General features: G+C 46.2%; 1 protein-coding gene across 2 annotated transcripts in view; it reads right to left on the bottom strand.

Moving 5' to 3' along the window:
• Positions 1 to 14,232, bottom strand: part of lovit (loss of visual transmission) — a 53,185-nt gene extending 38,953 nt beyond the window's left edge. Inside the window, exon 1 of one of the 2 annotated variants that reach the window (XM_037423244.2) lies at positions 14,099 to 14,232. The gene's annotated coding sequence lies outside the window, so the exon portion shown is untranslated. The remainder of the gene's footprint in view (positions 1 to 14,098) is intronic. The other variant, XM_075893326.1, reaches the window with a different exon arrangement.
• Positions 14,233 to 20,683: the final 6,451 nt, after the last annotated feature.

Below are 20,683 nucleotides of genomic sequence, written 5' to 3'. Positions count from 1 at the left end.
CTTCCATAGTAGAGTACCTAGTACTCTAAATCGTTGACCATTTTTTCTAAACACAGTATCACATCGGGTGCTTCGTCCACGGGACAGCTTTATGCTCTCCCATAGTAGAGTACCAAGGGCTCTCAATCAGTAACCACTTTTTCTAAACACCTCCTGAATGCGGTTTGGGGACAGGTCATGGTGATCCGAAGCGTTCACAACCTGATTTCAGAAGCTCTTCCAGCAGTAGTCCGCTTTCCCTGGCGCGTGCTTCAATACCGACAAAAGAAAGGCGCGGTGATTTCGAGACTTCACCGACTATCTCCCCAGAGGAGTTCAATTCGTGGACGCTGTCAGACTTCTCGGAGTGATATTTGAAGAAGGAATTTTGCAAATAGCAAATGGGGAGACGCTATAGCCAAAACAAGGGACGGGATAAGTAGGGCTCCGGAACACAAGCTGTCACTCGTTAATAGGGCAAGTGCGTTGAAGACGCAGGCGTGCGCTAATCAGCGGCACAGTTTTATACAGTGCCAGAGAAATATCGGAGCATTCATATGCGAACATAAACGTCCCAAGGTGAAAACTAGTTGCGCCAAACTGCCTGCAGAGCGTGGTGTTTCAAATGCGAAGCATTCTGGCGAACTTCGGTAACTTTGATCTATCTATCTATCTATCTATCTATCTATCTATCTATCTATCTATCTATCTATCTATCTATCTATCTATCTATCTATCTATCTATCTATCTATCTATCTATCTATCTATCTATCTATCTATCTATCTATCTATCTATCTATCTATCTATCTATCTATCTATCTATCTATCTATCTATCTATCTATCTATCTATCTAGCCGCTTACGTTTTGGTGCTCTCGTAGTCACCCCCTTATTTTGGCGTGAACCAAAATTAGCATGGGGGGGGGGGGTAAGATCGTTTGATGAGTATGACGTGCTGATAAAGGCATGAATATTGTCACAATTCCGTCGCGTTTGTCGTCAAACACTTCCCGCAAGACAGTGGCACATACCCACGGGCGGGTATGTGCTGCTGGTATGCGGGTATGTGCCACAGGTGATCGACACCTTGTATCTACCCAGGAACGATAAGATAACACATGGGAAATTTTAACGCTCGAGCGTTAAGAATTACTCGAGATCGGTAGCGTCGCCCCGACGAATGCAAATAATAAACGTCAGGGGTTCTGCTGGAATCGAACCCAAGCATTTTGCGTGGCAATGAAACATTTTGCCACAAAGCTACGCCAGGCCTTCGTGAAACGTGGAAAGTGGTGGAGTTGTTGCAGTGCTGCCTACCTAATTTCATAAACACACATATTTACTCCTTTGATACAGCCGTCCCATCGGGTTAACGTTTATTGTAGTTAGTTGCCATGCACTGAAGTTGATTTATGTAGCAGTGTCCAGGGCGAGAATCCTCGCGAGCATCAGCGCTTCATGTCAGCTTCTGGTGTTGCTGATACGCATGTTCCAGCTGGCATCGTTGCGCAAGTGCAAACAACTGGTTTATGAACACCTGCAATTCTTCATCATATGTCTGTGCGTGCAACATTTGTACGCATATTTAGAGTCATTTTAGGACGTGTCATTCAATAAAAAATTACAACACTGTCACCTTCCCTCCGTATGCTTTGCATAACGTCCATTCCCAGGTACGTGGGATCTGCCCAATGTTTTCTCACCTTCAGATATAGTCGTCATCACCGGACACCTGTCCGCAAAAGCGTAGGTTTTCCACTGATCCGAAATAGCAAAGAAAAAAAATATAGACCGTCATCCCGAAGGGAATCCCGATGGAATGCCAAGCATCTGCGGTGCGCACGGCGTTGAACCGGTTGAAACTGGCGTCGACTAGAGCGCTGGAAGAATGGTCTGAATTGAAACTGGGTGTATCGTTTATTAGAGTAAACGTTTGTTCGAAAAGCAGATAAAGACTGTTCGCTCTATGTGCACGCGAACGTTGCGAGTGGTGGGGAGGGTGAAACGAGAGAGATAACACGCGGTGAGCGGTGACAGGCTAGGGAGAGTGTGACGTCAACGCACGCGCTCTGTCAGGAAAGGAGTGACCTACTTGGCATCTCCCCAACACCTGCGGCCAGGGAAGTGCGGTATGGACGGAGGGACAGCGATACAAAGGCTAGTCAAAGAGCTGTTTCGCATTTAAAAATTTTACGTGTGTTGGACCAGTGTATACTGTAAAGACTACGTTTACACAGAGATATTGGACTGCGAGCAGGGACGAATATAATTTGGCTAGACTGTTTGTGACCACAAGCACACAGTAGATGAAGAATGTAGAAACAGTTTTAAGAGCTAGCGCCAATAAGCTATTTGCTAACAGAAACAACGCCAGAAGACGAAGCTAAATCAGAAACAAGCCCCAAGATTGTCGAAGGCACGGAAGTGAAATTAAGGTCTCGAAGTGTTAAATCAAATTTCACACTTCGTGCCTTTAATTAAATTAAAGGCACGAAGTGTGAAATTAAGGTCTCGAAGGAGACCTGGTTAATGCAGCGTCAATTTATACTAAGTTTGCCGACGTGGCAGAGGAAGCAGCGATCGCTCTGTCTTTTCACTGCATGCGCTGAAGCTCCCCCCCCCCCCTTTCTTGTCGGACTCGCGCACCGCAGTTAGGTCTTTCTGGAATACCCTCGTGTCTGAATAGGCAAACAGTATTGGGAACTAAGCAGTTCGTACAACCAGGTAGAATCGCGACGGAGGGTGCCCCTTACCGCTGTTCCAATGTAGATGGCTCTGTTAACCCGCTCGTATGTAATCTTCACTAGCATGCTCACATTACAGAGCTCGATTTCACGTACCGCGCTGTCGCGGATAGCCAGGCTCTTAACAAGGTTGGCGTCTATATCCACATCCATTTATTATAGGCTTAACTGGCCACTGTGGCCCACGACATCGTAGTAAAATTCTTCTTCCTGTCCCATCGTGGGCTTTAGCCAACAACTTGATCGCAAAACAAAAATGCCCCCGTATCTGCAGGCTACACTGCAAATGTCGTCGAAAGACGGTAGTCTTGCGCCTAGAGAGAGTGAACAAAATGTGTTTTTGGTGTTCTGCGCAAGAAAATCGGTGAATGGTATTCTGGAAGCACTGTGTTAGAGTGCCTCAAGCGTGCAGCGAAGGCGAACGAGTGCATCAAGTCACTCACACGTGGGACATGAGCGCTATCTAGCAGTTATCTTGAAAAACGAAGCGTGGCAGATTGCGCGTGCGTCTCGCTGGTGATAAGGTGTAGAACGCGAGGCGACAGGTAGGTGCCACCCCCATGTCGTCTCAGTCAAGCGTTGGAACAGTTCCTTCTTCGTGCAAGCGTTGCATGGTCAGCGCAGCGTGATAAACGCTACGGTCCTTAGAATAGGTGACCAGTAAAAGAGCAAGGGATTGTGGGATATACCATCTGCTACCGGCTTCTGGTTCGAGAGGAGTAGATGATGGCGAACCACTTCACCGCAAGCCTCAGAATATTCAGGATTCGCGCGCGTGGTCGCCCGTTTATCTTTGTCCTGATAAACTATGGTCGGTTGTTCAGCCGTTGACTGCTCCAACTCGAGCGTGCAAGGCCAACGCAGGTATCAATTTTCATGTAATAAAGACAGAAAAACGACCTGGGCTGTGACTCTGCAGAGAGCCACAGCGACAGGTAGCCATTAAGTACGGAACTTTGAAGCCAGAGTGTGCGAAAACCATTTTATCACAGGTACGTGTGTATTCCACACTAAAAAAAGCATACGCATGAGTTTGCTGTGAATATTATATTGAAAAATAAATTGTCGCGCAGGTGCGCTTAGCAAAGTTGTTATGGGAACGGGAGGGCGAAATCTACTTGTCATACGAGATTAGCGCCAGTCATTGCACCCATATATATGACAAAAAAACGCGAAAGCTTCACTCAAGGCTAAGTTTACACGAAGCGCTGTACGAGTTCATTTGCATTTATGTTGGTCAAACTGTGCGCCAGGATGGCACCCAAAGGAAGAAGTGCATTAAACAAGCGCAGGGTTTTGATTATTCGGTGCCCTCTATGTCTGACTGTATTGCTTATGTGCTGCCGTGCCGCGCAGCTTGACCAAGATCAGCGTTCAAATAACCATCTGGCTTCGACTAAAAAATGCATCTTATAGCGCGCTGTATACATATATAGGAAAAAAATATCTGAACGCGCTCAATAAGTGTTGCGCTTCATGCAGAGCGACTGATGATGTCGGTCGAAGCAGCAATCCCGAAATGAACTCTTAGCACACTGCTACAGTCATCCCCATCCCCATACCCTGAGATCTTTAATATGGTGGCTTTTTATCTGCAGTAACGTATCATACATTGGAAACTGCTTTTTTTTTGGTATCGACTGATCTGCTAGCCAAACTGACAGTACCCCTGAGCAGCATAAAATCATCGCAGATCATTTTAGAGCGATAGAAAAAGTTTCCTGACCATTCATGGCTTTCGTAGCTTGTCATAGTCACAGTCACGGTACACAAAAACAACTTCTAAAGCACTGACATTGCATGGAGAGGTGCTTTTTTCAATGGAGCAGTACAAAAATGCACGCGTGCCGCTGCTGACCCCTGTGGAGCGTCGAACCGGAGGCCGTCGTATCCCACAGTTCCCTGCAATGCCCATTTTACCAGTCACCTATTACTTATGTATACCTTTTCTTGTAAAATACACACATGCAGAATATTTACGTGTTGTTATGGTGCCTCATATATGCGCAATAATGGCTTTTTAATTGACGATCGCACAAGTATGAACGCTGAATCTTGAGCAGTATTGGTGGGCGCTGTGGATGGGGTCCGCCGTATGGGGTATCGCTAAGGGCAAATGAACAGACAAATTTACAGACAGACAGACAGACAGACAGACAGACAGACAGACAGGCAGGCAGGCAGGCAGGCAGGCAGGCAGGCAGGCAGGCAGGCAGGCAGGCAGGCAGGCATGCAGGCAGGCAGGCAGGCAGGGAGGCCAAAATTCTCTGTTGAAGGTCCCCAAGAAAGACTATCGTCTTTAAAAAAAGGAGTGGGGGAGGGACGAGCATCCGGCTTCTCTAGATAGCAGTTACTCACGACTGAGAGAGTTCTTGCTATGTTATGTCCCGAAGTGGCTCGTAAGTTTAAGTTACTGCGAAGATGGTGCATGTTACCGACGCGTCAACGCCTCAGCAGGGTGATACGTAACACCAAAGGATTGATGCGAGAATTGTGACCAATGCGACACCACCAAGCATTCGTTATTCGATTGTGTTTCTGCTAAGGTTATATGATACTTCATTAGATGTCTTGGGAGTTATGACTACATTGCTGTCGCAAAGAAACAAAATGATTGCGCATATGGGACTCTTGGTCACAATGCACGGGATCTTAACACGTCGATGCGGGGTAGAAGCTCGTCGACAACGATAGTGTGCAGCATTCCCGGATTTACATCCAATCGATCAAATTGTTTTCGAATATCCAATTAACGAGTGAGTGGTGTTAACGCCTTCTTCAGGCTCTGGCCCACTTGGCTTTCCCCACTACACAGGAAAAAAAACTAATTTCGAGCAGCACCATACGAAATTGAAAAAAAAGCAAAAAAAGAAAAAAACAAAAACAAGACGCTCTTACACGAAGTGAATCATGACGAGTGGGCGAAGCTCTGGGTTGCATATGGGAGAGTAATCGTACGTTACCCGAGCGTTGCTCCATGTATTGTGAATTGTGTGCCATAAAGTGACATAATGTGACATAAAGAGTCACCATATAACGACTACTTTGTAGTCGCCGACTAGCATTAAGCGTCTGTGCTTCTAGGTGTCGGATATTGTTCTGTCACAATTAAGATTGATATTAGTTTATTGTTAAACCTTTTTTTTGTGTCTCACATACCGTAAGTCACCCGGGCATTGCCCCATTTAATGCAGCCGCGACAACAAGCATAGTGGACAAACAAGCCTCGCCCGTGAGGTGCTTCGCTCCTAAAGCGTCTTTAGATTCCCCACCCGTACTACACTACCCCCCCCCCCCCTTCCTCCCGCGCTTATTTTTCAACCTCCTTGCAAGGTATAATGCTTTCGTTAACGTGTGTCTTGATGTACACATTATTTGTCTTTAGCATAGAGTGTATTCGAGCAGTTGGCATAAGATTGCGTCTCGCATTTACATAAATTATACTGACGCAACTTATAAGTATTTAGTTTATAAGCACCCCTAGCGCTCACGTGTGCTGGTCCAATAAACCTTCCTTCGTGGTTTCGACCTCAATGCTGTAGGTGAGGCTTGCATTCGTTCTTAGGCTGTGGTGAGCTATAGTAATAGGAGTGGTGGCTGAAAGCATCCAACGTAGAGATAATTCGCTCTGACGCGCCAACGCACGGACCATTCCTCCTTGGTGTTCGGGGCAGCTGTCTAGACCATCAGCAAATGGCAACGTCTGTTAACGTCGTTGTATCGTGCCCCCACCTCTCTCTCTCTCTTCGAAGGCTTTTCGTAGTTCATGGAGAAACTCGAGACGGTCCCTCACAGACTGGGTTTTATCTTATTCGGCACTCCTGCCCGCGGCTGTCTTGCAGCCAGCGCCGACTGTTTAGACAGCCCATCCCTAGAGTATGCGGCCAGGCCCTGTTTCCGCCGGGTAAATGGGCACTTCAGCAGAATGGTCGGGTGGACCAGCACGCTGTCAGCGTATACTTTTGTCGCCCTGTAGCCATAATGTGGGTCGAAGGAGTTCATACTCCGCCTGCTTTAGCTTTCACGTCAAGAAGCCCCATTACGATGTAATTAGGGTCGGCAATTCGAAGTGATAAATTATATCATATTTGCAAATTAGGAAGATTCAGCGCACTGTGCGCTCATTCTTCTTTATATTGTGAAGGGCCCATCGGCGCTAACAAACTTTTGAGCTAAGATCTGTTGGACCTTAGTCTTTTTTCGGTCTTTGTTCTGTCATGTGTGCAGAAAGATAAAGGAAAGAAGGAAATAATAAATGGGGAAGGTAGGAAAAAATAAAGGAAAGAAGGAAGGAAGGAACGAACGAAGGGTGATTACCATGTTTTGGAAAAACAGGGTAAATGTAACGAGATGTGACAGAAGGCGGCACTAGGATAATAACAACAAAGAGTAAAAAACAGACTTGATTGGCGATAACAAATTTTCAGGCTCCAGCTTACGCATTCAGATATCGTTGGTGTGTTCAGAGTTCATGGGAGGCGCTTTGTGAGGAAACATATCGGACATTCAAACCGAGTTACCAGCTAATCGCGATCGTTCTGGACATAAGTAGCAGAGCTCTACATCTTCAGAAGCTTCCGAACTTCCAAAAACCTCTTACGCTGGTATTATTTGTGGGAAAAACTTGGGCCACCCATTACACTAGACATACAATTAACGGAAGGAGCTTGCAAATCGTGAAGAGCCCTTTGAAAGGAAGCGCTTACTTATTAAGCATCTGATCGTATCGGCTTGGAAATTAAGCGTTAGCCGAGAATAAAGCTAAGAACACGAGATATTATCGTGGTGTGGCAGAAACATATTTTAGCTTTCCTATGGCCTTAACGCCTTATTTTCGTCCATTTATGTCGACAAGCCTTCCAGGTCAACTTTTCTTTTTGTTTATTTTTGTACCTAACTCGCTTCGGCGTTTTTACGCAGGCTACTTTCTATATGCACGCCTACCTATTTTACGAGTCAGAAAAGTGCAATGGCAAAATCAGCCTACTATTTTTTTTTCTTAATTAAGCTTGGCAAAGCTGTTTTTTACTCTGCGTAGGAAACTGTAAAACAAATCTACGATCACGGAAACAAAACCGAGCGACATCTCGAGAAAACAGATCTATTCACAAAGACTTCGTTCGCAATAGAATTGTGGGTAAGATAGATTTTCAGCCGATCATTTCCGGCTATATAGTTACCTAAAATTAACTGTAGAAGGAACTCTGGCGCTGCGATCGTTCAGTGACCATGGGAATGATGAGTAGTACACGGATTTGCCTAGTCTTCGTACTTGCGGGTAGCAAACTGCTGTGTTTCGGTTTTGTTTTCAAAGAAAGAATGAATCATTTTGAACTTCGTGACCTGATATGAAATGGTAAGCTTAGGAAAATAAGGTGGTGAAGCGCAACCGATGAATATTTGCTATTTTTGATTTTGTGAAATAACAGCTCCAATCAAAGCGAACACAAACAAAGCCAGAAGTAGGAAGATTAGACAAGTCCGTGTACTATACCCATTATTCCCATCGTCACTGAAGTGCCGTACGTTGCAGCTCCGATAGACACTAGCGTCAGGGTTCTCTGTATATTAGGAAACTCTGTGATTATGGGGGTGCAATGAGCGATAGCAGCTGGTCATTGGCAAAAATCACTGATGACTGTTTGGAAACTTCGCATTAATTTCTCGTCGAATTTGACAAGGGAGGGAATACTCGCCTTTGGTAGTAACACATGAAATGTTTATAATTTCTGTGTTTTTACGTGCCAACACCGCAGCATAATTATATGGCACGCCGGAGAGGGTACTGCAGATTAACATATTATAGACAACGAGAGAAGTGTCAGAAGGATGTTATTGGATTCACACTTTTAATTAGGTATAATAGACAACAACACGTTTTTCGCAGAAGTTATAACAATGTAATTCATAAAGTACTCTGGCCCTTGGATATAATAACCGGAAAGCTGGTGAGCTGCAAGAACAGATAGTACGCTAGGCCCCTGCTGAACGAATAGCAAAGTCATGTTATTGAAGTACCAGCTCGTATGCAAAGTGTGACGTCATGCTTCTTGCAACCCTACTTGAATGTATTGGGGCATACATGCATTCTTTTCCAAATTTCTTTAATATGTAGGTATAGATACAGTGTGATAGTAAGCCCGGCGGACGCTAGATATTTCTTGACATTTCTGTTAGGTACAACAACACCAACTGAGTGTCTCGCTATCATGCGACTAAAGGACAATAGTCAACGCTTAGGGGATCTGCTGAAACATACAGTGCAGTTGCACATCCTGTATGCGGGGTCTGTGGCCGTTTCTATCATTTCGGTAAATCTGGGCCTGCACCACTTTGTCTCAGAGATGAAAATATCTGTACTTATTCGCAGCATGGTCGCAGAGCTCTGCCCTTGTTATGTCATTGTTACAGCTGCTAAGATGAGTTGGCAGTTACACTGCGTTTTTTTGTTCTTTTTTTCTTCTCCGTGGATAGCCACGGCGTTACACCACATGAGAACTATTGTGTTGTCATTCCGAAGAATTGCAGCGCTTTTGTTTTTGGCCTTACAAAACAAAAGTGTTTCCGGTATCGAAACAAAACCTATACTGCCAACATTTATTTCATTTCATATTTTTAATGTTGCTAGAGAGCACCCTTCGTACCATCGTCATTCCCCTTCTCCTCTTAAGTGTCTAAGTTATGGTCAGAAGCAACAATAAAAACCTCAACAGTTCTCGTGTATTCACTACGGCATCTATCTGCAGCGCCCTCATGGGTGTCAGATAAAAAAACGGTATTTAAAAAAATATCTGGTTCTATATAGCTATGAGGCACCGCAAAACATTAAGTATGTGTCAAAAAACTCCCACTCTATTATAAAAAGTACGCCCAGGTTTGATTACACCTCCGAGCAAAACTCTGCTATCTATAGACTTCTCGCGCTATGCAGGGATCATTTTGTTCTTGGTGAAGCACAAGCAATCACCTTTTTCAACGCATAAATTTGGGAACTTGGAACAAATTTAGGAAAAGGAGAATTGATCATGTGCGTTTGGCGGGCTCTCGTTCTGCAAAAGTTTAATGACTCTTAGAACAGAAAAGAAATACAAGAAAATTAGAATGCTACGTTAGCGTTATTTTGCTTACACCTTTGGCCTCCGAAATTCCATTGAACAAAATCAGCATGTCGTGTTATGCATTTTTTATTCCCGAATAAGGAAGTATACTTTGTGATGTACGCTGGTCCTTAATGGGATCATTTTGAGCACTTGCGGGAATTATTCGACGCGCACCCAAATCTAAGCACACAGGGATAACTTTCGCATCTGACCCCCATCGAAATGTGGCCTCGTGGCCGGGAAGCGAACCCGCGACCTCGCGCCTAGCGATGCGACACCCTAAATAACCATGGTGGCTTACATAAAAGGTATCATCCTCGGAAAGCACGGCGCCGATGGTTGCCCTCGATTTGTGCTGCTACCGTTTATCCTCGACTTTCGAACAATAAGAAGGCAGATATGGCCGATCAGTGCACTACAGTGTACGAAAACAGTGCTCCACTTCGAAACCCACTAACCTCATTTATTCGTATCCCTCTTTTTTGTGTGTGCATAAGCTTGTCGTCTGTCTCTTCAATCAGCTGCGCAGGTGGCCAATTGTACTTTGATCCCGGGGCATGTCGAATACTCTATCGCCTCAACAATGCTTGCAAACCGGATGAGTATCGGTTGCCGTGGAAGTGAAAATAAACGTAAAGGGCTTACATTTTCGCGTAACACTAATGTTATACTCGGACAATTATTCTAATGTCTCAAAGGGGGCTTTTTAGGCAGAACAAACAATCCGACTGTTTAATCACGCAACCTAAAGAGTGAGTGAGTGAGTGAGTGAGTGATAATTTATTAGAAGGCAGAGAGGTCGGCCTGAGCTAGTTCGCTCTAGCCTGCTACTCTACACAGGGGATAAGGGAAAGGGGAAAGAAAGAGGGATGAAGGGTGATGATGGGGACAAGAAGAGGTGGTGCGTATGTACAGTAGCCACTTTGTATAGTACCCTACAGTCTAGTTTCTAGTCCAGTGCTTTTTATAAAGTCTAGAACAGCCTTTGTAGCAGTTTTTGACACTGTTTGGTCGCTCATTGCTGATAATATGTGGCTTTCACTTAATGGTGTTCGTCCAATGCTTGCCAACGTTGCAGTTAGCATTTCTTTTTGTGCCACGTATAATGCACAGTCACAAAATATGTGAGCTATCGTTTCGCGCACTTGGCAGCGTTCACAATTTGGGCTGTCCGCACGGCCGATTAGGTGGGTGTAGTGACGAGTGAAGGCGACGCCCAGGCGAATCCGGTGTAGTATATTAGCATGTCTTCGGCTGATTTTATCTGGAAGACGAAAAGTCATACTGGGGTCTGTTTCCCGCAGGCGCTTGTTCCGGTGATCTGGTAGCAACCAGTAATTGGCAGCGCATTCGCGCATGAGTGATCTCAACAATGTGTTGACGTCACCTCGCGAGTAGGGTACTTTGACGTACACAGGAGCGTTGTATATTGCCGCTCTTGCTTCGCTATCGTCTGTTTCGTTGCCAACCAGGCCGCAGTGTCCAGGAATCCATTGTAGTGTAATCAAGTGACCGCCCCTGTGTGTTAGGTCAAACGCTTGGACGATTCCTAACGTTAACTCGTAAAATTGGCCTCTTCTTAAGCAAGAATGGATAGCTTGAAGCGCTGATTTCAAATCAGACAGAATCGTCCATTTACGCGGTGCTTGGTCGTTCACAAATTTTATGGCTTCTTGTATAGCAACAAGTTCTGCAGCTGTCGAAGATGACCTGTGATCTAATTTGTACTGTCGGGAAATACCGAGTTGAGGGATCACGAAGGCTGCAGCTGAGGCGGATGAAGTTACGGATCCATTGGTGTAAATGTGCACAGAGTCGCTGTATCGGTCATCTAAATGTGCCAAGGTGAGTTGCTTGAGGGCAATATAAGAAACATGCGACTTATACGAAATTCTACGTATGTGAAGGCACACCAGCGGTTTAGTCAATGTCCATGGAGGCACTGCAGGGATTACGGCAGGTGCAAAGCCTGACGGGATGATGTGCTTATGCGTATCGAGGCATCGCGAATAGGTACAGCCTGGTTGGTCCACTTGTAGCGAAGATAACGGGTGCTGTGCATGTCGGGTCAGCAGACGAAGGTGCACTCGAAGAGGCTCACAGGACGTGTAAACCTGTATAGGGTAGGTGCGTGACTCCTTTATAGTGCCAGAAGTAGATGTGCACCGTGGCAGGCCAAGGCATATTCTCAGTGCTCGTGCCTGAAGGCTCTCTAAAGTACGAAGGCACGTTGCCCGCATGCTGGAAAGCACAGGTGAGCTGTACCTTATATAGCCCACAAACAATGCCTTGTATAACTGCAGAAGACTTTTCTCCGAAGGGCCCCATCTCAGTCCTGCTATAACACGAAGAACATACACAAAACTGATTAGTTTGTTTCTCAGCACAGTCACATGCTTTGACCAGGACAGGTTGTGATCAATGACGACCCCTAAATAGCGGTGGTGCTTAACCACGGGAATCACTGCTCCGTGAGCGAAGATTGGGTACCGCGACATTGATTTCTTCGTAAATGCCAATGCAGCACATTTTGCTATTGAAAGTTCCAGGCCCTGACGACGTAAGTACTTAGATGTTATTGATGTGCCTTGTTGTAGCCTTGCTCGCAGTTGTGGTCGCGTTGCTCCAGATGCCCATATGCATATGTCGTCCACATACGCACTGATTCTGACAACGTCGGGAAGCTCAGCTTCAAGGCCAATGAGTGTTATGTTAAAAAGCATGGGGCTCAGGACGGCGCCTTGCGGATTTCCGAGGCTTACGAGGTGCCTGGCCGTGTCACCGTCGGATGTCGACATAAAAATGGTACGTCCTCTGAGACAGCTCCCTATCCATGCGTGTAGTCGGCCACCTACGCCGATGTCTTCAAGTGCGTCAAGAATGGCCTCATGGTAGACGCTATCGTACGCGCCCTTTATATCTAAGAAAATGGCCCCTACCAATCTCCGACGTTGTCTTTCCTTTTCAACAGAAGAAACTAGATCTATAACACCATCTATAGATGATCGACCTCTACGGAAGCCATTTATAAAATGTGGTAAGCCGACATTATTCTCCAGCAGCCATTCCAATCTTGCCAGCACCATGCGTTCCATCACCTTACCGATGCAACTGGCTAGGGCAATGGGTCTATAAGAAGACAACTCGTGTGAACACTTGCCTGGTTTCAGTAAGGCCACTGTGCGGCTGCACTTCCAACTCTCTGGTACTGTCGCTGTTTCCCACGTAGAGTTGTAGAACGACAAGAGAGCCTGCCTTGCTTCCTGGCTGAGGTGATATAGAGCCGAATAAGTAATTCCGTCAGGCCCTGGTGCGGACGACCGTCGGGACGTAGAAATCGCAGCGTCGAGTTCGCTACAGAAGAGTTTCAGAGAATTCGCTTCGCGAAAAGATGAAGAAGCCGCAAGGAGATATATACCTTTAAGCGCAGTGTCCATGGCTTTTTTTTTCTATCGAGGAGTACGGTCACCCTAATCTTTAATTATCGTGCACAGCGGCGATTTTCTTTTTTTTCGTTTATTCACGCCCAATGATACGACGAAGTTCCAAAAACTCGTTCTGTGGGCATGTGGTATGTGAACATGCACTTGCCCTTACCCATTTTCGAACTCATTTCAGTCATACGAGCCGGCTAAGATACACAGAAAAAGTTGCCGCTCGCGAGTGACAGTTTAAGATTACAGTGACTGCATATAGAGTTACAATATACTTGCGTGGAGGCTATTTATCTTGACTAGGAATTTATTTGATCAGAAGGTAATTATTGATGCTACGATGGGAAAATGAACGGATGTATTAGTACCAGTACTAGTAATCCTACGCACGAAAATAATTAACAATCATGAAAATAAGATAAACAAAACAACTCAACAAGAAAGATATAGTTGAATAGCCGAATTCTCGTAGGTACCAATCAATCTAAATTATTTCTTGGTTATGAGAGCCTGTGTGTGCTCACTGAACGCTGATATGCGTCTGCGCGTATCATTTGTTTTCGCTTTCCTCCTTTCTTTCGCTCTTATTTCCTCCCCTTTTCTCATGTAGCGTAGCAAAATGGGTACAACCTTCGGGCCTTTCCTTTGCCTCTATTTCCTCACATATACAAATATTATACACAAATGGAAATCACTTTTACAATCGGACTACATTGTTTTTTTATGTCCAGAAGCATCGGCACGGTTTATTAGACAGAATTCTATCTTTATTGGTATTTTTCAGCCTTCGTTGTCGACAAGTACAGTACTGGCCACAGATATAGAAAAACAAATCTCACCTCAATTCACGGGCTGGTCAGCAAAAGGAACACACGAGGCTCTAGCCAGTACCCATTCACAGCGACTCCGCACACGTCTCGTTGAAGAGAAGTTTTGCTAATCTGTAGGCGAAAAGTGAAGCCGCTCATAACGTCGAAGCAGCGGCTTCTTTTTTATCAGTTGCCGACGCCTTCATACAAGGCGGACGTTCGTCTTGAAGACGAGTGCCGAGAAGGTGGCCGGAGGCAGGTCAAGCAGGAGCCGACGGAGCGAGGCTGATAACTTTCTTTCCCTTATCTGGCATTGGCATTTCGTGAAGGCTACCGATCGTAGCAGTCAATATTTTGTTTAGGCGTCGTTTAGGCAACTTTTCATGCGTCGCGTGCTTACTTACGTCTCGACCTTGAGACATTCGTCAAATTGACGCTGCCTTGATCTTGTCGAACGTTGATAAAATCTGAAATTATCTTAAGGCTGATTGATGCCTTAGATAGCTCATCAAACGCGAAAAAAAAAAGACAGCCAGCCTCGGTGGTGTATACACGAGCGATCCAGGAACAAAACCACGTGATGACGTCGCATTATGACGTCATAATGACGCAAAAGGTTGCCACAATTTTTGACGTCATAATGACGTCACTAAGCCGTAACATAAAGTGACGTCACGATAACGGCACCACCTGACTACACCGCTTCGTCAAAGGTAGCCGTATCCCGGAGCCAATGCAAAACCCTGAGAACACGGAGGAAGGAAAGGTAAGGAGAGGCCCTGACGTCACTCGTTCTGAAGCCGCGATGAAGCCGGAAGTCGGCCATATTGAGTAGGCAAATTCTCCTCTCTTGTTTACATATGAATGCGAAGCAGAAGGCGCGACTCCCTCTCCGGCTCGGAAAGCACGTGGGCTGCGCAGCGCGTGTGTCTTGACGATCCGAAACTAATGGAACTGGGCTCATCACTCTGAGCCAGCGGGACACCTTCAGCGAAATCGCTTCATCCGAGTAATAACAGGGAGTAACAGCTCGCCGACAACGAAGCAACTACGAGAGAACGCGCGCTAGATGCACTGACAACGGCGAGTGCTTTCACCTCATTAATTCAGCAACTGTACAGACAACACGATCGGTCGTGCGCCTTCTACGGTTACATTCCACCACGCGGCCGACGCAGCGTCCTGCCACTGTGTCCGTGTTCCGCGAGAAACTCACCGGCGTCAGCATTCTGCGACCGTGGTGACTTTGAGCACGGTGCTAGTGACAGTTGAACGTGGTTGCTGTTACGTTGAGATTACATGCAATGCTGGTGGAGAGTGTACCAAGCGGAACAAAAAAGGTGTTTTAATACGCACATGCAAGTTGTTACTGTACACACACAACCATGGTTCTCACGGCGTCTTGCTGGGCTCAACAGCGCCGTCCGTTGTCACAAGCAGGAGCACTGCTCCACCGTCACTGACCTGCAAGGCGTTCGTCGTCAATCAGCTTCGTCATGGTGCCCAACGCAATTTCGCTAAGCACTAACTGCTTCATCCGCGTCATCCGCCGCACGACCCATGGATATGCACTTTCATGCACATGGATATGCACATGGATATGTTCTACGCACTGTTGAAACCCCGTGATGGACAAAGGGATTTGTAAACGTTGCTAAGAGTAATGTAACAGCCAGGAGAACACTGCGTAACCAATAACGCGGCGCAGAGCACAGATATTGTCCGCCACGGCTCAGCACGAGACCTGGGGAGGCACACATTCCGCCGCCAGCCGCGGCCGCTCACTGCTAGACCAGCTCCACTGCGCAACCTGTAACCATAGCAACGCCGCCATTGTGCCTAGTGAATATGGCCGCCATGATGTTATTTCCGCCACACTTTTCACGCCCTGCGCCGGCTGGGCATGTCCTCTCCTTACCTTTTTCCTTCCTCCGTGCCTGAGAATATAGCAGGAAACTTCTGATGACTCCGATCGCTAAGGCTGTGCAAAATAACATTTGGTGCAGAAAGGTTCCGTCGGGAGGTGGGATCAATACAATAGACCAAGGAAAAACAGAACACGTGACAGCTTCACTGCTGTCAAATCTAAGAAAGTTCCACGCACGGGCACCCAGTGAGTGCTGCTCGTAGAGTTACCTTGCTCCTTTTACCAAAGCTTCAATGGCGCCAATGTTAGTGGTGACCATTGTTATGCCAGCGAGTCCTCGTCAAACGGCCGTGCCTCTGAAAAAGGCAATCTGGGTCAAGGCCTGCCCGCAGTCTGCCTGGCGCGAACGGCGTAAACACGCGCGGCGCGTCTCTGGCCCACGTGCATTGAGTCATCTGCGCACGTGACAGCGAGCCGGCGGTCTCGTGTCTGGTGGTCTGACGCATGGCGCGGCGACCCCCCATTGGAGGAATCTGCCCTGACGACAAAGCGGCGCTTCTGATTGGACATTTTGGTTGGACCCGGTGTAAATAAAAGAAGCCCTGCGGCGCGTCGCGATCGGCGGTCCGATGTGAGTGAGAGGAGGCCCCGTGTCGGAGAGCCGGCATGTGTGTGAGTCGGCGGTTTTAGGCGAAAAGCTGACCTATGTGTTAGAGAGAAGAGCTCGGCTTTTCGAGTCGCTGTCGGCCCCAGTGCCGAAATTGTAACGCTTCTGTATATATGCTGTACATAAACCTTGTTTAACTCACCGTCGTCTCGTCCGCTCGTCTTATCAGCTCTGCGCAGAAGCAGTCGCGAGCTGATAAACCTACGCTACGCAACAGTGGTGGCTTCGGCGCGAGCGGCCCGTCGTTCGCAACACCATGCAGGGTTTCCCAGGCACGAGTACAATCTTGCTAGGCAGACTCACATACTCGGCGTGCGACACGTGTGCTACTTTTCCCTGCCCTTTAAGGACATTGTGTTACGTCGTTTGCGATAGGCGTCGCTTGCAGTGTTCCGTCGGGTTGCTCCCCCGGCGACTCAGCGCAGCGCTTCAGTGCATAAGCGCCTTCCGCTGGAGTCAGCCGTATGCGTTTGCGAAACGTTTTAGCGACTTTAAGTTGATGCGATTACCTCTTGTATGTTTTTCTTAATTATAATATTTCGGACCTTGTTCCTTCATTTTAAACCGGGTTTGATCTTTGCTATGCTTGTTGTGGCTTGTGGTGAGCACTTCGCTGTGAGCGTGATCACGCGCCTTGATATATATGAATAGATGACAAGCAGATCCCCGGAAGTGCTCTGCACTTCAAAGAGGAAGGTGACTTTTGCCTTCAAGTAGTCTTGGGCAAATGCACGAGGAACTGGTGACCTTTAACTTGTAACTTGGATAGCCACTCCCTGACGCGCAAAGGAAAACTAGTTCCAGAGGATGGAACGGCTGCATGCAACCGGTACACATCTGTGTTGCTGACGCTGTATCCTGCTTTGTGTACTTGGGAAAAGAATGCAGTGACGGAAGAGGGAGCATGTTGCCCGTTCTTTTTTCGGCCGGTCCTCATTAATGCGTGCGACGCCACGCATGAACGGGCACGGAGTGTCGAGTGGTGCGGGAGCCGAGGAGAGCGGATGTGGCATGCACCGACCGTGATCCCGCAAGGCTGTGCTCACCGCGGTCGCATTGCATGGTGAGAGACTGCACCATAAAACGCTTTGGTTCTCGATTTCTCTTTCTTACCAATATGCTTCTGCACAGGCCTCAGTAGCGAGTGTTCTTGCACTGTCGCAAAGCGCATCTTTAAGATGGATGCCAACTTTTAGGGTCTTCAAAATGACCGTTAACTATTGATGACGAAGACACAAGTCTTTGAAGACCGATAGTCGTAAGCTTTTTTTTGTCAAAACAATTAAGTCATTATTACAATAAATTTATCTGCGATGTTCCACGTAACATTAATGTGAGGACAATGATGTTCGCTTACAATGGTAAATTTCACTAATGCCGAGGCTTGTCACTGATCTAAGTATATACTACTAGGTAAAAAACATGGACGAAAGAAGGACAAGTACAAGAGCGGACTATCAACTGAAGGTTTATTCGTCCTGCACTGCATTTAAATATGACAACCATAAAAAAAGAAAGGAAAGTTAGCATTTGAACAAGTGACAAACTTCATACACCCGAAGCACGAGGCAGAATATCTGACTCATTGCACACATGCGCGGTTTGCCAGTAATAAAGCTGGAGGGCAATAGATGGTTTGCTCACGCAGTTGTCAGGTTCCCCAGCCATTCTCTTAGCTTGCATATTCATGCGAGTGAGATCATGTTTGTACCTATTATAATACAACTGTATTTTCAAACAGCGCATGGCTACCACACCTGTTCACATTCTAAGCCAACAAGCGATCATTTTTATTGCGAACATTACGCGCGTGTTCACGCAGGCGTTCACTGAGACACCTCTCAGTCTACCCGATGTAGCACGCACCACATGATCCTGTATACTGCATTCGTGACACATCGGACAAACTGGGATTCATACCTGACACAGTCATCGTAGCAATCGCAACGGGCATAGAGTTTCTTAATATACACTAGAGGGAACTCTGGCGCTAGTGTCTATGGGAGCTGCAACGCACGGCGCTTCAGCGAGCATGGGAATGATGGGTAGTACACACATTTGCCTAATTTTCGTACTTCTGGCCTGCTTCTGGCTCCGTGTGTGTTTGTGTGGCTTGGAGCTGTTTTTTCACGAAAACATAAATTAGCAAATGTTCACCGTTTGCACTTCACAACCTTATTCTTTTAGGCTTACCATTTTGAATCAAGTCACTAAGTTCAAAAGGGTTCGTTTTTTCTTTCAAAACAAAACCGTAACCAGCAATAAACGAAGCCGCAAGTACGATTCGCCGCCCACAAGTACGAAGATAGGTAAATGTGTGTACTACCCATCATTCCCATGGTCGCTGAGCGATCGCAGCGCCAGAGTGCCCTCCAGTTAATTTTGGGAAACTATATGGCAACGGGTACTAAATAAAAGTTCACCACAAAAGCAACCCGGACTTAAACAGGCAAGAAAAAAAAAATGAAACGGTGCTAGCTCTTTAGTAAAGTAGACCTGGAAATGATCCTCGTGGTCGCTAGCGTTGTGGGCACTATCTATGCCGAAGTGAAAAGGCGTAGTTCTCCTGGAGCCTGAAAAAGAGCTTCACGGGTGCCTATAGCGGTTGGCTCTAATGGAACATTTCCCGCTCCTTGTGCATATTTCATTCCACCCATTAACAGGTTGAACAAACTGAAGCAATCTTCACTATCAAAATGTATTACGTGGATGTGAGAAATTTCTGGTTCGTAAATATAGAAGAAAAAAAAAATACACAGAGCAGAATGTGCTTCTCTCATATTTTGATGAGTTATTCATAAAAAAAAAAACGGAACTCGGGAGGTACGTTGGAAACGTGAGTGGTGATATTGCTACCAAAAAGCTATTGGGGATTGGTATAATTAATATTTAATTTGCTTATGGTTACAAAATAAAGAAAAGGTTTCTTTAGTGAAACCGTAACGCCATACCATAACCATGGTCTTACTAACTGGTCGTGTGGCCTAATTGTGGTAAACGGCTTTTCTGCAGCAATAGCTGTCTCCCTTCTTTTCTCCTTCTGCTTGCGCAGCAGGTACATTTTTCAAGGTAGTTGAAGTGTGTGTACATTGCGAAGTTCATAAGCATGCATCTAGCGTTTCCCATTGCAGAGCTAATTATTTTCCTTTATTTGGCAAAATATTAGAATGAGGGTTCAATGTAACGCTTATGCAAGCTGACGACTGATGTTAACATGACCAAAAGTTTGAAAAAGTTTGAGAGTCGGGAGCTTTGATTGCGTCGAGGACACCCTTGTAATCCATGGCTTATAACAACAAAAAAGAACAAATTAACATATGTTTTCATTCTTAAAAACAGTCGGACTGTAGGAAATACGTCTCAGCTGTGTTTCAGGCTCAATCTTGCAATCGCACTTCCCTTAACGTGCAGCACATAAGCGTCACAAAGATAAGCAGCTTAGAATACAGGGCAATTTAGTTTGCGTTCATGTTTAATCGAACGGCGCTGCAGGACCGAATGCAGAAATAAGTGAGACAGACAAGTGCTCGTTTGTATCCCTTCTTTGACGTGCCGTAGTTGACTGGTGGTTATTGTGCTCGGCGCCTCACCAGAAGGTCGCGGGATCGAATACCAGCCGCGGTGGCCTCACCTAGATGCATGGAGGAGAACTGCTGTGGAGGTTTTTGTGTGGAGATTGAAGTGTACATAAAAGAACACGAGCTAGTCAAAATTTACGTTACGGCTTACCTCATCATCATATCGTGGTTTTGGAGAAACGGCAAGAGCTATTATTATTATCACAAATCTGCCTATGTCCCGCTCTGCCACGCAGTTTTATTGAAGGCATCACGCATACATTTTGGAAGGCCGCTGTTGCCTGACTGCGGCCGCGAAAGCATGATCTTGAAAATCAGCATGCACTTTAAATAAGGCTTTAGTAATTGGAGGAGATGCGTATGCAAACTTTATCGTGTTTTCCCAATTTGATGAAAGGCATTCGGTTTCGTCAGCTGGCTTATCACCCATACGCCGTTGCCACCATATACCGTGCAAAGTGCAATGCTTCGAACTGAAGCGTCGGTAAAAAAAAGGAGCCAAA

The sequence above is a fragment of the Rhipicephalus microplus genome, chromosome 4 (assembly GCF_043290135.1).
Source record: "Rhipicephalus microplus isolate Deutch F79 chromosome 4, USDA_Rmic, whole genome shotgun sequence".
Classification (NCBI taxonomy): Eukaryota; Metazoa; Arthropoda; class Arachnida; order Ixodida; family Ixodidae; genus Rhipicephalus; species Rhipicephalus microplus.
Note: the sequence above shows the minus strand (reverse complement) of the source record. Positions and strands in the feature narration are given on the sequence as shown.